The sequence below is a fragment of the Pezoporus wallicus genome, unplaced genomic scaffold (genome assembly GCF_028554395.1).
Source record: "Pezoporus wallicus isolate ANWC-B61680 ecotype Strahan unplaced genomic scaffold, APGP_CSIRO_Pwel_v1 contig_2492, whole genome shotgun sequence".
Lineage (NCBI taxonomy): Eukaryota > Metazoa > Chordata > Aves > Psittaciformes > Psittacidae > Pezoporus > Pezoporus wallicus.
Genome location: NW_026637796.1, coordinates 2,899,907 through 2,921,531, shown reverse-complemented (window position 1 = coordinate 2,921,531; position 21,625 = coordinate 2,899,907). Strand labels below are relative to the sequence as shown.

General features: G+C 39.0%; 1 protein-coding gene across 7 annotated transcripts in view; it reads left to right on the top strand.

Annotated features, from left to right (window-relative positions):
- CUNH4orf19 (chromosome unknown C4orf19 homolog) overlaps nt 1–21,625 on the top strand; it is a 267,441-nt gene that overhangs the window by 77,690 nt on the left and 168,126 nt on the right. The window lies entirely within an intron of this gene.

Sequence of the window (21,625 nt, the reverse complement as noted above, 5' to 3'; positions counted from 1 at the left end):
GTGTACATGCAGGGCAGTCTGCTATGCCGGGGGGCTTCAGGGCCTTGTGAAGTTACTGCCACCACTACAGCATTCAAAATGGACATGCAAGTGTTCAGAAACTAGTTATGACCCTGCACTAGCTGTCCCTTAGTGCATGGGGACATAGCTAACACTCACCCTCTTACCTCTTCCCATCCACGAGGCCTCAAATTCATCCTTTATTGCTTAGTTTTTCACAAAGTTTTTACATTCTGGTAAACTAATTCCCATGCTTAAGCCTTGGCCCACATTGTATTTCAGCATCTGCAACTAGACTTTCCTACTGAAATGGCATGAAACCAAGTCGTAGAATCATGTAATGGTTTGGGTTGGAAGGGACCTTAAAGATCATCTATATCTAGTTCCACAACCTGTGCCACGGGCAGGGGCCCTTCCACTAGACCAGGCTGCTCAAAGCCCCATGCAGCCTGGCCTTGAACACTGCCAGGGATGGGGCAGCCACATCTTTTCTAAGCAACCTGTTCCCACGCCTCACCACCTTCATAGTAAAGAATTTTTTGCTAATATCTAAACTAAATCTCCCCTCTTTCAGTCATATTCTTGTATCAAGGCGGAGGCAGCTGTAGCTTCCGTGTAGTTCCACATATATTACTCTAAATTATTCTGATCTAAATAGTGTATTTCCTTGCTTTTACTCATTTTAAATACCTAAGCAAAAATCGCCATTCATTTAAGAAGCCATATTGCAGTAATTATAAAGGCAGATAAATCCTTGAATGATATTTTTCATCTAGTGCCAATGATGTGTATAGATATATCCTTGCCAGCCACTAACTAGAGTTTATCCACAGCTAGATTCAGTACACTAGACTGCACCTTCTTGTTTGGGACAATCAGCCCACCTGAAACCTTTCCCCTACACCCCTCCTGGCTTCCTTTCTGGTGAAGAAAATCCACAGAAAATTATGTCCTCAAAAATAGTACATTGGGTACAATATGTGCACTTGAGAACATAAAGCACTCTGGAAATAACCAAAGTTTTAACCCTTTCCCTCTGTGCTTGACTGTCAGCTCTATTCATGTTAGACTGTGGCCACTATTTTTTTATGCAATTATTTTCTTCCAAAGATACATGTATGAAGATACAAGGATGTATCTGAGATAAACATGCTGACAAGCAAAAAATAAAAAAGGTCTCCTTTATCCATTTGGGCACAAGGGTAAAAGGCCTTTCCAGAGAAGCAGCATTTTCTGAGTGTAGTGACGGGGCACTATTGATTGTTTACGTACTTGTTTACATTTCCATTTTTAGCATCTATTAGTACCATGATCTTACAGTTCTTTCACAGTTTAAAGCTGAGTCCTGGTAGAAGCAAATTCTGAAATAATTTAGCTGACTTTGACTGCTGTTTGCTCATCAGAAGTGTCCAAATTGAAAAGGCAGTACAGCAGTCCTGAGAGTAGATGATGTAAGTTTCAGAAACAGTTATAACATGGATAATCAAGATAATATATTAAATCCCAATTAAAAAAACAAACAGACAAACAAAAAACCAAACAACTAAAGTTACAGAATAGAGTACATAAGCAGAATAAGTAGGAATTGCTGATTTTTTTTTTCCCATGTTTAATTTGTATATCAAGTGCTCAATGTGAAGAAGTTAAGGAATTTAATGAATATGTTTGTAATTGGAAATGCCTCTTCTCAGTCAAATAGATAACCAAGAGCTTCTCAGATATGAAGAACTGGGAGGAAACTTCACATATTTATTAACAAAGAAAACTAACTGTCCTTTTCAACAGGAGAGGAAGTCAAGCAGGAGGATGGGGTTCTTTGCACTTACAAGAACAAATCTTTCTTCCTCTTGGGTCTCCTACAGAAAGTACTGCTGCTTACCCTTGATGGGTCTGCTCTGTCTCTTAAATTTTGATTTATTCTTTTTTAATTTTTGAGGGTGTGTTTCTGTGTCAGCTGCACTCTGCCCTAAAGGAGATGGACTCAGGGCAAGGGGGAATCCTTCTTTTCTCTTTGGTGAAGTGTGGCACTGTAGTGCCCAACTCACAGGTAACTGCAGAACTCAGTAGGATTTCCGAACCAAATTGACTCTATGAAACAAACTCCTCAGAGGTCCCCTTTATTTCAGAGCCTCCCTCTGACTTCAGAAGGGTTGTAGTTAAAAAACAACCAAGAAAAAAAAAAACCACCCACAAAGAAACCCAATTAGAGAACTAACCTGGGTTTACAACACAGCCCACAAGCAGTGAATTGGCACAGCTTCTGAGCCAGCATCTTCCTGTCCTTCTTCACCCACTGGAACAAACACCCCTGGGCACAGGGGAATTCTTAAATCAGCTTTGCCAGAAGGTCTGTGAGACCACCTGCCAGCTTTTAGAGAGAATAATAAACCTCACTCAAAACATTACAAAGGTTCCTTTAGGGTAAGTACTACTCAGCAGCAACTAAAACATCAGTGTGTTATTTAACATTATTCTCATCCTTAGCACTGTACCAGCTAAGAAGTAAATTGACTGTCCCAGATGAAACCAGGACACTTGCGTGTTTGTGTATTTGTATGGCAAATTATATATTATAAAATAATACATGGACCCAGACAGTATAACCTCCCTTGGTGTACTGGTTTTGGCTGTGTGGTGCTTAGCTGCCTACTGGAGTTAAACCATGACACTTGGAAGTGATACCTCTAACTCAAAGCAGCTATATTCACCGAATTTTTAGTCAGCAAAATGTCCTAGTTATTGCTTCCCACTTTGCCCAGTATGTAGCTGTTTCTGGTGATGAAAGTAAACGTATTTCTGAAAGGTACTGCCTTACACAGAAAAGTAAATCTCTCTAGCCTAACAGAGCTGTAAAGAAAACAGTTTTGCTCTAAAATTCTAAACTTTATACCTGAAAAATTGCCAATTTTTACAATATTTCATCCTGTCAGCTTGAGAATATATGAGTAAAGAAGCTGTAAAGGTAGTGTTTTTCTAGAAGCAATCTCTCTCTTGCTCCATGTCTTTCTCTTCCTGTCTCTTTCATGATACTGTCCCTCTAATGCAATAACCAGTTAGGCTGCAGGACTTACTTTTTAAGTAAGAATTCAGTTTTGGTTTTACTTGTACCTATGTAAGGTCAGGGTTGTGGCTGCCACCTTTCAAGAAATAATTTAACCACTAGATTTTTGGTTTGGTCAGGACTGTGGCTTCTCTGTGATGGGTCCCTCTGATAAGGATAAAATCTGTTTCCTTGGACCAGAGAGAGTAAAGACACCTGGACTTGATTCTGGAGCTAAGTAGTTATTCTACCTGCCTGAGAAGAGACTAGCGTTACAGCTGCTGTCCTAAGAACAGAGCACATACTTTACAAACATTGACATGTGGATTGGAAAAATAATTGAAACCAATTACTGGAGCCTAGCACATCCCTCCAGGATGCTAGCCCTTAACATTATAGCAATTGTGGTAGGGAATAAAGGGGGAAGTGATGCAATTAGCTTTAATTGTTAGTACTGTTATGGTTGCCATTACATTTCCTGAGATGCCAGATCCTGTTGATACTCGATAGGTGTTCCCCAAGAATGCCTGGTAAACAGAGCTCTCCTCAGGGAGAGGAATGTTCATGCTCTGATATTAGCTAGGTCCTAAGCATCAAAGCACACATGGCTTCGGTGCCTGGGAAACTTTAAAGGCTATGGTATGGCTCTTAGGTGCCTCCTAAGTTAATCAACAGCTTTGGGCTTCAGTGGAATATAAAGAGTTGCATGTTATTAGTTTAGCTTCTTGGAATATAAGGAAAAGAGAGGACCATAAGCAAGTACTAGAGTAGCTTCAGAGCTTGACAAGAGGACTTACTGGGAAACAACAAAGTCCATCCTACACTGAAAGGAGTTACAAAAGAAGACTAGGGGATTTGAAAGTTGTGGAGAACTGTATTACAAACATACAATGTATAGGCTAGCTTACTTGGTGTGTGGTAGAGGCAGAAACTGAAGTAGCACAAAGTAGACCAAGTCCCTACAGATGACAGCTTTTTCCTGGGTTTTATGCTGTCACCACACAAGAGTTAAATTGGTAAGTTAAAATCAGCATGTAAATACTGTATTAAAGTTTTATATTATAATGCTTATTTTCAGTAAATTGAAAGTGAAGCAAAGGTCTAAGGTAATGAAACCCAAATCCACTGTTTCCCATTCCCCATTCATGCATTATTACGAATTAATCTGATGGATGTTGAACTTGTCACAGCCAGGCAAGTACTCATTGGGGAATCAATGATAGTGATGGTGAGCAGAAAACTAAGAAATCCCAGTAGTATTGTGTGAAGTCGCTAAGCATGAAAGAATTGGCTTCATTAATGGCATTATTACAAATAGCACATTCACAGCTGTGTGTGGCTAAAGCTGTATATGCACATACAAAATGATATTTAGAAGTATGAACATTATAGTAAATGTTTTATTAATCTCTAATCATTTTGGAAGCATCCATAAATGAAAGTAACAAAGTAACTGAAAAAGGTCGCTTCTGCATTTCAGCAACCAGGAAAGCTGGAAGGATGCATGGAGACAGGTGCATGGAAACCTGGAGCTGCGTGTTGGTTCTGCAAGGACCTTGGCTACCTGTATAAAGGGGCAGAAAGTACTTCTGAGTGGTGTCTTCCCCATCTTCTTCCTGGGGCAGATTTGCAGTGTGTGTTGTGTTGCAGATGTTTTCCAATTCCCAGAGCTAGTAAGAAGATCAGTACAAATTAAAAAACCACATTATTCTAATTAACCAAATCCTATTGATTTGTTTTATCCATCCAGTTTAAAGATACTTCTTAATCCTCACCTTCCCTAACCCTGCTATTTCCTATTAGGAAAACAGAATAATTGAAAGATGGATTTCTTTCAAGTTAAATAATTTATAATGTTCCAAACTTCAGATAAGATTTGAAGTAAATCTTCCTAGCTTCTGAGATTTGATCATCAATAACAAATTACCTGTCCTGTAATATGATAGTTCTACATTTATTTGAAAAGGAGAGTAACAAAGTATTTTGTAGAGTATAAATATTAATCAAGTTTCCATACAATAATTCAGGAGTGACTTTGCCCAAATGCCCAAATTGCTCTTCTGTAGAAGTGGACTTCTTGCTTCTCCCCATTTTCTGGCTTTTTTTATAGACCAAATCCTTACTCTATCTCCAGAGCTGTATGAGAGATTAGCAGTTAAATCCTATAAAAAGTGATTAGTAATGGCAAATAGGCTACCATGGACTCTTCAGAAAGTAGCTTTGTACTGCATTTGCTCCCTTATGATTTCATGAAAGTTTGGTTGTTGCTTTCTTTTTGTGAAATACATTGTCGTGGTTTAAGCCCAGGCCGTAAATCAGAACCACACAGTCTACTCCCCACCCCAGCCCTTTCTTCCTACCGCTCCCGGAGGGATGAGAAGGAGAAGCAAAAAGAATGTAACTCCCACAGGTTGAGATAAGAACAGTTTAGTAACTAAAGCATAACACAAATCACTACTGCTACCACTAAAAGTAATAATAATAATAATAAAGGAAATAACAAGGGAGGAGAATACAAAACCCCACCACATGCAGACCGATGCTTCACCCCACCCAGAAGTGAACTAGCCCTTCCGGATAACTGCCCCCAGTTTATATACTGGGCATGACGTGCTGTGGTATGGAATACCTCTTTGGCTAGTCTGGGTCAGGTGTCCTGTCTCTGCTTCCTCCCTGCTTCCCATCCTCCCTGCAGAGCATGAGACTCACAAAGTCCTTGGTCAGACTAAACATTTGAGAAGTAACTAAAAACATTGGTGTTATCAGCTCTGTTCCCAGACCGAAAGTCAAAACCACAGCTCTGTACCAGCTACTAAGAAGGAGAAAAAAATGACTGCTACTGCTGAACCCAGGACATACATAAAAAGCTAATGTGAACCCAATTGCCTTTTGGTTGTTTTTTTCCATACTGGTCTGATGTAAGAGTGAAAAAGGTAGCCAAAAAGCAGTAATTTGTACAGGTTATGTCACATGCAGGTTTATTGTGGAGCACACACAAAAAATAATGACTCGCTGAAGATTGTATTCATAACAAAAACTAGGCTATGAGAATATAGTGACAGTAAACTAGAAAGGAAATACAGCATAAAAGTATCTAGTTAACCTTCACATCTCAAGATTTATGGTCCTGGCCTGTTGGCAGCATTTACACTTAGCTGTATGCTGCCTAGCAGCTTTTGGGGATTTCTCAGTCTTTGGCTCAGAAGCTGCTTTCTCAGCTCCTAGTCATGCATAAGTAATATTTTCCAGAGACTTTAGAATTTAATTCTAGGATTTATGAACTTAATTTCCTGAAAGATAAAAGGATGTAGACCTCCAAGAGACATCTAGAAAAGCACTCCAGTGCTTCAATTGTTAGCTTAGATGTTTGTTTACTCATAGGAAGTGTTGCTTTCATTTAATCATGCTGGCTGTGCAAAGTGGAATAGTACATTCCTTCAAAATACTACTGAGGCTGGAACTATTACTGAAAAATATAGGTCAGACTACTATGATAAGAGTTCCTGTCGTGGTTTAAACCCAGTCAGGTAACTTGTTCACTCACTCCCAGTGAGTGGTGCCGAGCTGACAACAATCAAGGTCTGTGTCCGTCTCCTCCCCCTGCACTGGGGCTCTCCCCTTCCCCGCTCCCGGAGGAACGGGGAGGAGGATCGCGAGAGTGCAACTCCTACGGGTTGAGACAGGAACAGTCCAGCAACAAATCACAGCCGCTACTATCAGCTAAAACAATTATAAGGGAAAATAACAAGAGAAGAGAATACGATACCACCGGCCAAGAAAACGAGTTCCACCCGGAAGCTCCTGTCCTTCCGGGTAACTCCCAGTTACCCCCCACCCCGGGCATGACGTGCTGTGGTATGGAATACCTCCCCGGCTAGCCCGGGTCAGGCGCCCCGTCTCTGCTTCCTCACAGCCTCCCCTCCTCCCTGGCAGAGCATGAGCCTCACAGAGTCCTTGGTCAGGGTAAACATCACTTAGCAACAACTGAAAACATCGGCTTCACCAACACTGTTCTCAAACTAGAAGTCAAAACACAGCACTGCACCAGTTAACACAAAGGAAAAAAAAAAACATGACTGCTACTGCTGAACCCAGGACAGTTCCTCATACATTTTCATAGGATGGAAATCTGGGAAGTGATCTGTTAGCCGGATATGGTTAGGCTTCTTGTGTTGGTTGACCAAAGTACTAGCTACCACATTTAATCTCTTATGCATGAATATATGATGTGGGTAAAAGCCAAGAGCCAAGTGGGTAATCACTGAATCACAGTTTAAAGTCTTAATTTGTAGAGGACAGCCTTTATTTCCTCCAAGATTTCAGAAGCACACTCTGGTTTATGCAAATATGACTCGCCGAGTCTGTGCACAAGGAGTTCAGTTTTAAAGTCAGTCAGGAACAGATCTCTTGAGATAAACTTCAAATCTTGTTAGACCTGTTTATTCCCACAGCTTTTATACTAAACTCTTTAGATAAGAAGCCACAAACACACTGAAAAGCTGTAGGGGAAGGGAAAAGATTTTATTTGAATTCCAGTCCATTGTATTCACAACAGTATTTCTATTTATTTGCATAATGCCTCATAAGTCACCAATCATTTTAGAGCCAGAGAACACTTAAAAGCAATTATACACAAATAAAGTTAGAAAAATATAAAAGCTAGGATACAGTAAGATACACAGCAGATGTGGTTTTATGGATGTTTATTTAATGTAACATGCTAGGTATTATTTGTTTGTTTTTTTTCTGGCAGAAAATGTTTGGATTTCTGGAAATAATATGAGTATTGGGAATTTCTTCAGCTCCTTCTCTTGCCTTTGCTAAGCTGAGCTGTGCAGTATCTTCAGACAAGGAGGCATTTGCAGTAACTCTTTTTTCTCTGGAAGATGTGGAGTAGTTTATTGACGGGTTGAAATGAGAAGGGTGAGTGAAATCCTGTCTGATTACTGATGCCCAGAGTTTCCATTGTACTGACAAGGCCTTGTTGGATCAGCTACCTGAGAATGTGGAACTGAAGCCCTGTTGATTCAGTTTTAAGGACTGAAAGGGAATCAAGGGATAGATGGGGTAGGAGAGGCAGGTGGCTGAGAGTCTAGGAAAGCATCTCAATTGGAAGGGGCAGCTTCCTAGAGCTGTTTAGGAAATAATGCCCCATGACTGTGAGGACTTGACAAGGTTTTGACAGATTTTTGTCTTTCCTATCAGGACAAAGCTGGGATCTGAATCACGGTTAAGACATAAATTTTTTTTTTGTTTAACAGCTCATGGACAAACTGTGTTTGTGACAGCTTCAGAAGGGTAAGATATGTAATTCTCAGAAGTCAGATTTCCCCCTCCCCCAGATTAATCTTCTGTTTGCTTTAAAATAATTGGAGTTTTCACTGGGGATAGAAAAAAGTATACTCAGAAAACAAATAGTGCCGTAGTGCCAAAGGCCAGCAGGAGTGCTGGGAGTCACTCAGGAAAAAGAGAAAGCCCAGCAAGCAAATGGACTCTGGCACTGTGTTTTTGAAGAGGATCGTGTGGCATTAAGAAAGATCCTGGTGCTTTTCACTGAATGCCACAAACTGGGACCTGCCCTGCTTAAACTAAGACTGTTGCAGAGCTCGCCTCTCTTTAGTGTCACACTTCCAAAACCTGTACTGGTAACTCCAATACAAGTTCATTTTAAGCAATAATTATGTTACCAGAAGGCACTGTGTTGTGTTTAATTTTTTTAAAGTAACAAGTAGGTTGTGTTCTCAAGCAGTAGCAGATAAAGGAGCTGCTCATCTCCCATGTTTTATGCAGAGCCCATGGTCTTAATTGTCCTGCTTACTCTCCTGTATCACCCACTCTTGCCACAGGATTTGAAGATTTTAGTAGGTGTGTGATAATTAAATTAACATGAAAATCATCTTGTACTTGAATAGGATTTTGGTTAGGACATGCCCATACATATTAAGTCTTAGCAAGTTACGTGTTTTGGCTATAGTGGTGGTGAGGCAGGGCAGAAGTGAATAGTACATTCATTAAAGCATATGATTTCAGATATTCCCAAACTGTTTCTTAAATAGGAGTCAAACTTGTTGCAGTATGATGACAGAGAAAACTGACTACAAAAGATGGGATCAAGTTCACATGTGTGCAGAGGGAGAAGACACTTTTTAATCAAAAAGTCTGGTATGTTAGCCTTCCCTTCAGGTATGGGCAAGTTGTTTGATTTCCTTCTGGAACTGAAATGACTGAAATTCATAGGTCTTGCTTTGCTAAACAGAGCCTTAATCAAAGGGTTGTGGAAGCCGAGGCTGGCTGCTCTTTTTTCTCAACTGTGGATGCTGTTCTGCTTCATACAGCCAGCCAGATCTTCAGAGCAGCAGAAACTAGTCAACAGTATCGTGTGTCCTAATCACAAAGGTATTGAGTAATTGTCTTTCTTTTTCTTGCTACCTCAGTGATTATTTCAAGGGGGTTTTATACTTAAAACAGTGTCTAAGTCTCAAAACATTGTGTAGTTTGATGATTTAACACAGTGCCAAAACAAAAATGTACAAGCCTAGACTTGCAAAGCATTATTTCAGAATAGTGTAAATAATACTTTAAGGTGAGGACAGACATACGAAAGGTATTTTTAGGGTGGACTACTATGTATGAACTACTATGCACACAAAACACTAATCTGAAATAATCATGTCCTTAATTATCATTATTGCAGGAGCAATACCTAACCCAGCCTTCCTCAGGAGAGTCATTGCCTAGAGTTATATTAATGCCTAGATAGATATATGTCTCTAGAATTTATTGTATCTATAGTAGCTGTATGATATATGTACACATCTCTCATATGTATAATGTATAACATATTATAAAGAAATATTATCTATCACCTGGAATTACGTTAGGTAAAAATCTAGACTCTTAAACCCTTGCAACATACAAGCAGTATATGGTACTAGGGCCTTTTTCCGAAGGATTCATTTGACAGTTACTCAGCCTCCTAAAATAAACACCTAAATTATTCCATAACATCCCTCAAGACTGTTAAGTCAACCAAAAGCCTTGCATCTCCAAATATTTGCTTCTGGTGATAGCACATTACAAACCCTAGCCATAATCAGGACTTCCACCTGGTGTTTATAAAATGTAATCTTGTCTTAGCTATTGAAGTCCCAAGGTAAAGGTAAGAACGTCTTGCTGAATATTTTCACATTACTTCAGTTCAAAATATTTTGACTGAAGAAAAGCAAAGACTTTTTTTTCCAATGGTGTTTGTCTGTACACCATACTAGCAACAAAGTGCAAGCCAAATCAAAACAGTACTGCTGTATAAGGTGAGATCCTTCACTTCATTCTCCACTGCAAGGAACTCTGACAAGAGGATTTTTTCCCCTTTAAAATACGAAATACACATTTTTGAAACAAAAGATCAAACTCAAATTGTAACTTCTGTTGAGAGAAAATATCATCAGGTAGTAACAGTCTCTAAACTTGGTGTTAATACTTTACGGTGCTTCCCTCTCAGCTCTTCCTCCTGCCTTTCTGCCAGACTGGTTTTCAGGGGTTGCAGGAGGGCTTGGATGCAGGAGGAGGACCAGTCCCTCTGGTAGCTCAAGGGTAACTGGAGCATCAGTGAGAGACTAAGAGATGCTAGTGAAGTTGGTGTTTGTTATAGACTCATATTTGTGGTTTAAAGCAGCACAGCTTTTTACTCTGCCTTTCATGCGATTTGTAGCTGAAAAGCAGCAGAAGTCTAGAAGAGCAAATAATAGTTTGAATTACATTTTGCTGTTAGGAAACAAATTCTGCAGATAATTTTTTCTGATTCTTTTGGGGCCACAGGTAGTATCAGAGCTGGAAAAAAAATAAAGATGTGATCAGAGTAAAAGGAAGGGGAACAAGAGCTGATTAATCGGCACACTGTCAGTGGTCATCATTGCTAAACCTGATGTGGAAACAACATTATGGTAGTTTCATGAACCCATGAGAACGGATGAGAACAAAATTTGGGAGTGGTTAGGTGAAATCAGGGAGTTTTGATTTCAGAACATTCTGATTCAACAAGGGAGGGGAGATGTTGACTGCATGTTTAGTCTCTTAATGAAATCACTAACCAGTTTAGGTTTGTGACTTTTGAAAGAGCCTGACAAAGCTTTGACTCTTGCAGAGGACATCTGACTTTGATGCACTTTGCAGTCACAAAGTCCACAGATGCTTTCTAAGGAAGGCAGCACAAAAATAAGGCTGGGTATCAAGATCAGTTCAGCTGAACATTGCACAGCAAGTTGCTCTGCACCTTAAAATAGAAACACAGATTTATTTTAGCAAGCTAAAAGGTTACCAGCTCCAGTGTAGCCACGTCAAGAGCTTGTGGTTTAATCAGATGAGGAAACTTTGGTATGTGATCCTTGCCTGTCACACAGACAGCTGCTTGTATGCCATTTCAAGCAGTGGATAGTAGTGTTTTCAAGTTAACTTAGGGTGATGAATACAGTGGGGATTATTTTTGCCCCCTTGTGCAGTCTTGAATTTTCCCCACCTGATGTACAGATAAGTAAAGTTTATAGTGCTGATTGTTTCTGTGTTCAAATGGCTGTAGTATTTCCAGTGGATAATTAACAGAAACCCCATCTATTGTAAATAATTCTGTGGAGAACTGTCCTGTTGACACCTGGGATTCTGTCTCATTGAGTCCTTCTGTCTTTCTTCCAACCCTTTTTTTTATTTTCTGAGTTTTGTAGGTTTGCATTTGTCTGGTCAAGTGGCTTTACCTGTAAGTATTCCAAATCATGAGGGAGGGGCTTTACTTGTTTGCGCTATGGTAATCTTCTTTCTTTGACAATTAACACTTCTCCAGGTGTGTTAACAGTGATGTTGATGTTGTATTTGGTGCCTCAGTGCCAAATACTGACCTACTGGGAACCTCTAGGTCATCACAGCAACCCAGAAGGATCCTAAATAGCTCATAAGTCTTACAATAAATGTGAAATGGAAATTGTGGCTCATTGTTTCTCTTCTGAGGTTATGTTAGCTAAAAAACAATCATTCATTTTAATTTAGCTGGTAAACCTAGTTTCCTGGCAATGTAGGCTACATAAGGCAAAATTTAACATCAAGTCACTTCTGAGCAAGGCAGGAAAGAAGGCATGTTATGTCTGAAGGCCTCTCTTTTATCCACTGCCTCCCTGCAAACTCGGTGGATTTTCATTGTCATTCTCACAGCACTTCAAATACACATGCTTTGCTATCTTCAGTATCAGCATCACAACAGCATAAACTCCTAAGCCACAATAATCAGAGATTCCACATTAAATTAGCTTGTCTAGAGCTCCAGTTAAAAAGCAATAAAATTAAGGTATTTCAGGTATCTTCAGGAGCGTGATGGCTGTCACCAAATGTAAGATTGAATTTTGTCTTCAGTGTAAGTTGTTACCTTACCTAGAAGACAAACCAAACAAGAAAAATCTACACTGTTATGGGGTTTAGTTGGGTTTTTTTTTAAATCACAAAAGCATTAATGGGAGCTGTGGAATGACTGAAAATCTTCACACTATTCCAATATTTTTTATATGAGATGGTTTTTGCTTTTGAGAATGAAAAGAGCCAAGTTTTTTCTGTGAGATATAAATTGTTTTAATTGTCAGTGGTTGTTAGCCTATTCTCATGAGAAAAATAGCTTTTTTTGTTAATGAAGTGCTTAGTAATTGAAGGAGCTCTTTTAAGTCACTCCATGACAAAGTGCTCAGAATCAGATTTTCTGAAAGGGCTGGGGGGAGCTTCACCTTTTAAAAAAGTTTTGATAACTTGTGCAAATTTTTCTTAAAGATTAATTCCCACAGGAAGAAAATGCTTCTTACCCTATTTGTATTTCTTCAGTCATGTTACTGGTATCAAGACCGGTTATGGAAGGCTTTTATTATAGCTAACTTGATGCAAGTTTTATGAAATGCGAAATATGTTGACCTGCAATGTTATACTAAAATTTAAAATTGCTCAGAATTCCTGGAAGTCAAAACACTCATTACACCCTGTAGTGCTGTAGATGGAACTTGTAGGTAGTGGTGACTCTTTATAATCTATTTATCTACATTACTACAAACTGTTATCTGTGCTGCAAACTTAATACGCTGCTTTATGCTCCTTGTCGGTCCTGTCCTGCAGCACCTTATAAAAAAAAACTACACCTTTGTACTCAACAGTGGGTTATGCGGTGTTTCTTTAACCTTTTCAGGACTGTGTTGTCCTCTCTATAACCTGATGGTGTGTTATCTTTATTGTTGGTAACAAGGTAGTGTACGAGCATGTCTTGGGAAAGGGGAGAGGCAGGGTGCAATTTGCTTTTTAAAATAAAATAACATGAAAAATAGAAAGGAGTGAGGAAGTAGTAATACTCATAATAACAAGAGGGTTTTTCTAGAACTGCACCCTGAAGAATGTAATGAATGTGAATGATACTTCTGCTGCTGGCTGGGTAGAAGAGAGAAAGGTCTCACTGAGAAGCATCCTGAGACACAACAAATAGAAATATTTGCATCTGATCTGCTAATATTTAGATTTCTGAAAGAAAATGAGCATTATGAGGGAGATCTTTACCTCAGAATTGGGATCTGCTTTAAAGTGTTGTATTTTACACAGTAACTATTTCTTTAATATGTTGTCTTTAAGAGATAAGAGGCAGCAAAATGAATCTGAGGATAGAGATCTCTAAGGAAGGAAGAAGTGGTTGGCAGGAAAAGCAATGTTAGTCATGCTATAGTTAGAACAGCTGCTATCCAGCATGTAATTATGTTACTTTTTTGAAGGGACAAACTTTGCTTCTATGTGCATAAACAATTTTTTCCCTTAAATACATTTCTGTCTACAAAATGATTGGCAGCTGAGGCCTGTAGGTGTTTAGCCAGACCAAACAAACTATGGGACATAGCTAGTTGATCTAACTGCCTGAACAGCCTCAAACATGAGCTGAATGCTGTGTTTAATCATTTCAACTAAGAATTTAGAGTAGTGCATTCAGTAAGTCTTCTTGCAGACAATTTATCTGGTATGTGACTGGGCTCACATACTGCTGCTTCATGAAAAGAAAGCTGTGAACAGATGTCTATGCCTGCATAGCGTGCGTGTTCACACTGATGATGAGTCAGTATGTATTGACTATATATGGGATTTATTCTTCTGGTTTACTTCATTCTCACTAATATTTCAATTTATAAGAGATTATTGCTTTAAAGCAATGAATACAAAAGCATTATCTCATCATATTGACACTGAGCTGCTTGAGAACTCTTTAATGGTGCTTTTGTCAGGAAGACTTTGTTCCAGCAAATGTTTACGTCTATAGAGGAAATTGTAGGGTTTCCTCTACAGTCAGATTGCATTGCAATACACCAGCAGTATGTACAATAAAGTAATAGTAAAGTGCTGTAATAAAGAACAAGTTTCAGAATGTAGTGTTAAAACTGTATCATTCAGTGTGGTCCTTTCATCAGCTGGCACCTACAGCAACTTTGTTCTCCCTCTGTCATCAGTGCACAATACCTATAGTTCGTTCACCAAAGAGGGTTTCAATAGCAGTTGTAGCCTGTCTACATGTCACTAGATTTAGGCTCTTCCATGTCAACAGTGTGAATATGCTGTAGAGCCACCAAACCGTCCTCACCCCTTTCCTGACTTCCAAAGTGGCAATAAATACTTCCTCAGGTAGAGCTGTCTTGGGTTCTCTGGGGCTTGTTTGTAGACAAATGGAAGCTTCAGATTTGTGCCCATGAGTTTAAACTGTATATTACTTAACTTATTTTTATGTTACTTTATACTGTGATTCTGTCTCTTCCCTACTAACAACTTTTTCACTTTAATAAAACTCCCTTTTTTCAGCGTGATACATTTGCTAACTGGAAAGTTATTGCTGCTTCAGACCAGACAGATATTCTAAGGATAAATCTGATTTTAACACAACTAGGAATGGAAAGATAGTCCTTCAGAACTGAAAATATTTCTCCCTTTGAAAAGCTTGTACAGAAGGGTTTCTGCAGTGCTGGTTTTGTACCACATCATATATTTCTATGAAGTTTCAAACAAACTTCAGGCTTCCCAAGAATTTGACTCAGGCCTCTTCTTTTCCAGTTATCCATCTTTATCTGCAAGTACAGTTTTGTGTATGGAACGCTTCCCTTCCTCAAGAGTAAAGCTTTTGTAAATTTTTTTTTTGCTAGTTTTCTTCTAAGGTTTGGTTACCATATGATTCAAAACACTGCACTATGAGCTAAAAATTCCTATTATAGATATAATTATATTGTGGTCATATATATGAATAATATAAAAATATTATATGAATATATAAGAATATATAAGAAATGTCTCTTACTGGTATCAGGTAATTATGCTGGAGGGGGAAATATTCTGAATCAGTTACAGCATGTTTGCAAGGAGTTAATTACTTATTGTGATGTTATGAAGCTGCTGTTGTATATAAGAAACTACAGTTTAAATCAAACATGTTCAAACCTTTCCAGTGCATTTCCATTCTAGGACATCACATAGAATTGCAAGACATTATCTACTACTTCTTTTGATCCTGTAATCACAGCAGTCTTGCTGTGAAAAACAAGCATCCTATGACCAGACTATCACCTACAAAACATGAACAAGCAGGAAGTAGCTTTGAGTCTGAGTATCTGGCAAGTAAACCAAGAATAAAAATGAGCATAATTATGCTAATCATAAAGCCAATCTCCAAACAATTTCTCAAGCAATGCAGGCATTGAGCCAAATACCTAGGGAGATACTTGCATTTACCAAGCAAGCACATAACACCAGAAAATTCTATTAATGCAGGAATGGTTAGAGACACAAATTGTTCTCAGAGATGGCGACATTAATTCCTTTCAACAATTAGGTCATGGAAAGAAGAAAGCAAAACAACACCCTTAGGCCCATAGTGACATTTCAGAGTCTTTATTAAAGCATATTACTATGATAATTTACTAAAGTTTTCTACAGATAGATTAACCGTAGGATTTCAGACAGTACACTTTAGTTGATACAACTTCAACTTAAAGTTTTATGCAAAATGAGATATGGGAAATATGGTTATTTTCCAAATGTGTGGTGCTCCTGTTATGTTCTCATTATTTCTTTCATTCCTTGATAATGAAACCTCATGGAAACAGTGTGAGGGAACAGTGCAGATATTTCTTACTCACTGGCAGTTGTTTTCTATTGCACAATTCTAAAGACAAGCAGAGGAAACTCTGCCCTCAAGTTACAGGAAGACTAGCACTAAATTATCAAACTATTACTATCTGGAAGAAACATGGGGATTTTTTACAAGGCAGGACACTAGGAGTACAGTTCTATCTCAAGTATTTGCATTAGATCATCCCAGTAATTATTTCTGCTATGACCGAGAGAGGGCATCCTTTTCCTATTAAATCGTGACACGAATACTGAAATAATCAAAGCTTGTCAAGAACCTAGCGCAGATTTCTTACTATTCCTACATTTTAACTAAAACTTTTTGAAGTTTAAAAATGTAACTATTTAAAAAACAGATGTACTTCAATCTTCCAAGTTGTTTGAGGCCATTTTAAGACCTGCTATACAAACTTCTCAATGTAGCCTTTAATTTAGTGCTTATATGGTTTCAGTAGAATTTGCTTTATCTCCTCTACCAAGAGTAAATACACTGCATTAGTAAGAGGCTACTTCTTTTAAATCAGATCGTTAATTGCAGACTTTTTTTATTCATTTAGGAAAAGCAAGGTAGGGCATTTATTGTTATGTTTACCTTCTTCTTAGAGCAGCTTTGTGGCACAAATATGAATCTACTACCTTTCCATATTTTAGATACTATTTCCTCCATCAGTGGGACATTAGATAAATCTTTTGCATATAAGCTCAGTTTTGCTGGCACTAAAATATTTGACTTGGTGTATGAAGTGTGAGGTGTAGCTGTATATTAGAAAAGCATACTGTGCTGGTGGTTTTTAAAGCAACCGCCTTTCCGCTTGGATACTGCCATTGTGCCTCTCAGTCATGCATTTACAAGCCTAAGCATTCAGTGGGAACTGCTGCAGGTTCAGCACTTTCGAGAAACAGCTTACTTAGAAGTCTAATGTTGGATTTAGAAGCTTAACATTTTTGAGAAGTTTGTCTATGATCCCCATAACTTACTGTTGTTGAGGCAAATACCTATCCGGTATATTGATGCTGCAACCACTTCAGATTTTTTTACTTCCATTCTGAATAACTAATTCTGGTAAAGGAAAACTTTTTGTAATTTAGGGCAAGAGAACTGTCAGAATCACTCTCAACCCCATTTCTGTGACAAAACTGTGTTGTCTTAATCAAGTTGTAGGCTTAGTAAGTCTACCTAGGTATCAAGAAATCTAACTAACAAGGGAAGAAAGTTTAATTACAACAGAACTGAAGAACATATATAAAAAAAGTCTACTCCACTCACTATTTTCATAAAGGAATTGGGCCAAAATAATCTGTGCATATTACTCTTAATTCTGTGAAACCAAAACATTAAATATGTCATTTTTGTCACAGTGTAATTTTTGAATCATTTACATAAGGGTGAGTTCAAGATCATGTATTTATTAGTCAGGCTAATTTTATTTTTCATTAAAACTTGCATTTTGGGGCTTTAAAAGTGAAGCAACATCTAAGAGAAGGGCAGCAATCCAAAATACGCTTGAAAAGAACTGGCATTAACTCTAACTTTGTTCTGTCTGTTGAGCGAATGCAAATAAATTCATCTTTGAACCTGGAAACTAGGTGCTGTCTAGAACAAGACAGAAAAAGCATGTTTTAGTTGTTCAGCTGCCACAGGATTTGGGAACTGCCAGAGGTCAGGAGTTTAGGCTAAACAGTGGAAATTGGAAAAGACTTCTAGTTGTGAACAAGGGGCTTACAATAAACAATGGAGAAAAATTTCCAAAAGGAAATGTAAAATAACATGACGCATTCTTGTGTTAGCTGGTAGATGACAGAAGTAGAGAACAAATACTAAAATTCAAGCCAGGAATACAATATCCAGTACATCCTTCCTTCTCTTCCCCTGCTTCCCCCTCGCCTCTCATCAGGTTACAAGAACAGTGCTTTATTTAAGGCAACATCCTCTTCTGAGGGCTGTATGTGCTTTTTGAACTGTGCAATGTGCGCCACTGTTTGCCAGTCAATCTGTGCTATGCAATCAAAACTTCCTTCTCTCCTGCCTCCCACTGGTATTTCAAGCTAGTGATGCAAGTGGAAACTAGTAACATCCCCTGAAATTTTCAGACTGCATTGTATGTGTATGTGTACTGCAAGTGTACGTACATTAGGTTTGGAGAACCAAGGGCTAGCTTTAGCTTGATAACAGTAATATCCTATAATCGTTAATTCTTTTCTTTATGTCTGTAGGTACCACATGTATTAATTGCTATGTCCCAATTGGCAGTAAGTGGAGAATGATTATGCACTGAAGGCATACTGAAAATGGGGGAACTGGGCAGAAGAGTTTAAATGTAATATCTGCATATATAACAAGAAAACATTATGGACTGTGATACTCACTTTCTGTTAGCATTTCACAGATTTTCTGTGTAGCTGTACCACAGTAATGCAGAAGTCAGCTATGTCCTCCTTGCCAGAATATACATCTCACCCATGACAGAATCACAGATTGACTGAGGTTGGAGGAGACCTCTGGAGTATGCTGTAGTATGCCACATGGAAAGGTTCTTTAGGAAGTGTCTTTTTATGATGCCTATGAAATTTCAAGATAATAGTTAAGGCCAAGTAGTCTGTCACTTAAACAGCTTCTGATTTTTGTTAGCTCTTTGGAGGAATTCATCAGCTTACACCAGCTTTCTAAATAAATGTGCCTTTTATTCTGCCACACACCAAACTCATCTATTACCTGAAGAACCACACGTAATATTTAATTATTTGTGCTGAACCTATGTGACGCATTGAAAATGCAAGACATTGCTGGCACTTCTAACCTGCCAATGCTATCTGTATTTCAGGTGTTAACTGAAACACTGAATCTGACAAATTGGTATGTGGGCCCTGACAAAAAGGGAGAAAATATGTCTACATCAAACCATTAACAGATTGTCTCATCTCTTGCCTTTGCAGTGCCCTTATTCCTCTGGCATGCATAGGAATGCAAAGCCTTGCTCACACCTTGTTGAGCACCACCAGAAGAAGACAAAACAACTATCTGCCAGTATCTCATACTTGTTTCTCTTTTCTTCCTTCTATTTTCTGTCTTTGATTTTCTTCCAGTGATGAATGACACCCTTCAGTGTGAAAGCTGGGACAAAGAAGTACCTTACAAAGTGCAACACATAGCCTTCCTTGGCAGCTTACAGCCAAGCGACAACCAAAAAAATATGTATATACACAGATACATGAAAGCTTTTTCATATAAATATAGATAGATAGGCATATAAATAGATAGCAATACAGATATATTAAACCTCTCATCAGCCAGAAAAGTAGCATCAAATATATAACTTATTAAAATGATACGATTACTGACAATTACAGAAATCACATGCTGTTTGGACTTGGGAATGATTTGTGTCTTTAGATTGAGTTGAAATTTAAACTTTAAATCTCTTTCAGGATTCCTCTTTTGTTGTAGTTATACTGCTCCTAGAGAGCAATCTGTAGTAGTAACATTTACTGCACCAGCAGGAGACCCATGGGTTTAAAAATCCTCCAAAGGATTGCAGACTGATTCCTAGTCTTCTGACTAGTCAACCTGAGGCACTCAGGAGATGTTCTATGGATGTGTTCCTGTCCGCTGCCCCTCCTTTAGTTGAGTCAATAGTGGTACTTTGGCAGGATGCTTTGCAAAGTCAGTGTCTTAGTGGCTTATATTATTATTCACTTACACAAATGCTGGGCTTTTTTTTGTGTGATTACATCTGTCCAGCATTTGAGAAGCATGGCAGAAGTTCATTGACATAGTCCCCAAGGGCAGCCCCTTCCTCATTTGCCTCATCCTTTAAACATGGGGCAAAAGGGATGCTCAGGTTGTTCCCATTGAATCACTGTTTGAAAGAGCCTGGATAGCTATATCCCTTGTGAGAGTTTGAGTCAGGACTTGGCAGCACTGGCAGGTTACTCTCCTGGCTCCAGAGTGTCTGCTCCTCTGGTACTGCACCTTCCCAGTGATCTCACCCAGGGATTTCCCCCCACCTTGGCCTGTCCTGCAGAGTCGGGCAGGGAAATCCCAGTCGCTCCCATAGCTCTCTGCATTTATGCAGCCCTGGTCTAGCTCAGCTTCAGACAGATGCTAGCAAAGCTCTGGGACAGTGAGCACCTTGCCCATGAAGCTCCAGAGCAATTAGACTGCTGTTTCCCTTAGTATTTTACGAGGTTGATGCCAGATATCTTGTTGTGCAAGAGAGAGAGTTCAGTGTTCTCTGCATTGTACTTCTGCCAGAAAAGCTGTAAGAAGTCAAAATGGTCAAAGGGGCATCCTCAGGGGACTGCAGCCAAAACCTGAGCTAAGTTATTGAACTGTTTAAAGAGCAACAGCTTGGCAGCTCACACTTCTCTCAAAGACACTATGCTATAAGCCAGAGCAATTACTCAATCAATGCAGCTTTAGCTGCTCCTTAGCCCTGGCAGGAGGAGCACAATCAGCTTCCTGGAGTGAAACTTAGCTACTTTTTTATTTTCTTACTTTTTTCAGTTTTGCAGCTGATGGCAGATCTGTGTCAAGGCAGGGAGATGCAGAGCCAGAGGTTCTGCTGCTGAAGAGTCAGTACCCTCCTGCACCAGAGGGGAGAAGGCAAATTATCCCAAAAGTGGCCAAACATCATAATTCTGTGTCTGATTTTTTCCTCTTCAGTTCCACTGATCTTTCATCTTAAAGCTTTTCCAGAGGGATACCTTAATAGTTATTTTTACTCATCAGTAGTGCAGGAGGAGATTCATTAACAATGATCTTCGCAAGCAATGTGTACCATTTCTCCTTTACATACATTCTGGTAACATATTAATGAACTTCTGAAGGTTTTAAAATACCCTACAAGTCATTATTTCTATGAAAATTTACCCAATTAGTACTCATTATTCTACTCAGTCATACATGCCAATAATAGATGGTTTAGTGTATAAATGAAAACATGTAGAAATAACATGTTTCATCTGATAACAGTGAGCAGTTCTGACTTGAAAGGGTGTGGTATATAGGATGTTTGTTGACAAACAAAAAGCATCCTTCAACACAAATCACATTCACAATACTGAACAAGTTCTTCTTAGGAATGGGATTTTTAGCCCCCCAAAGTGGGAATGGAGTCAGCCAACTTCTCACAGCACCAAATAGGAATCATCCAGGATTTGTCCCGGTATTCCCTCTGCAGGGGCTGGCATGTGAGGCCAGGCTGCAGCCACTCACTCGGGATTAGCAGAAGTAGAGTGCTCTGACTGTGACTTCCATAATGAACTTCCTATAGTTGGATGGTTGGCAACTGAAGGAGAAACAGAAGTCACATCATGTTCTAAAGTTTGAGATTAAACACTAAAAAACATCCCAGCTACAGGTCAGTACACTGATACATGCCCCCTTTCACACTGCTTGCTTGTGCAGAATTCCGGCTT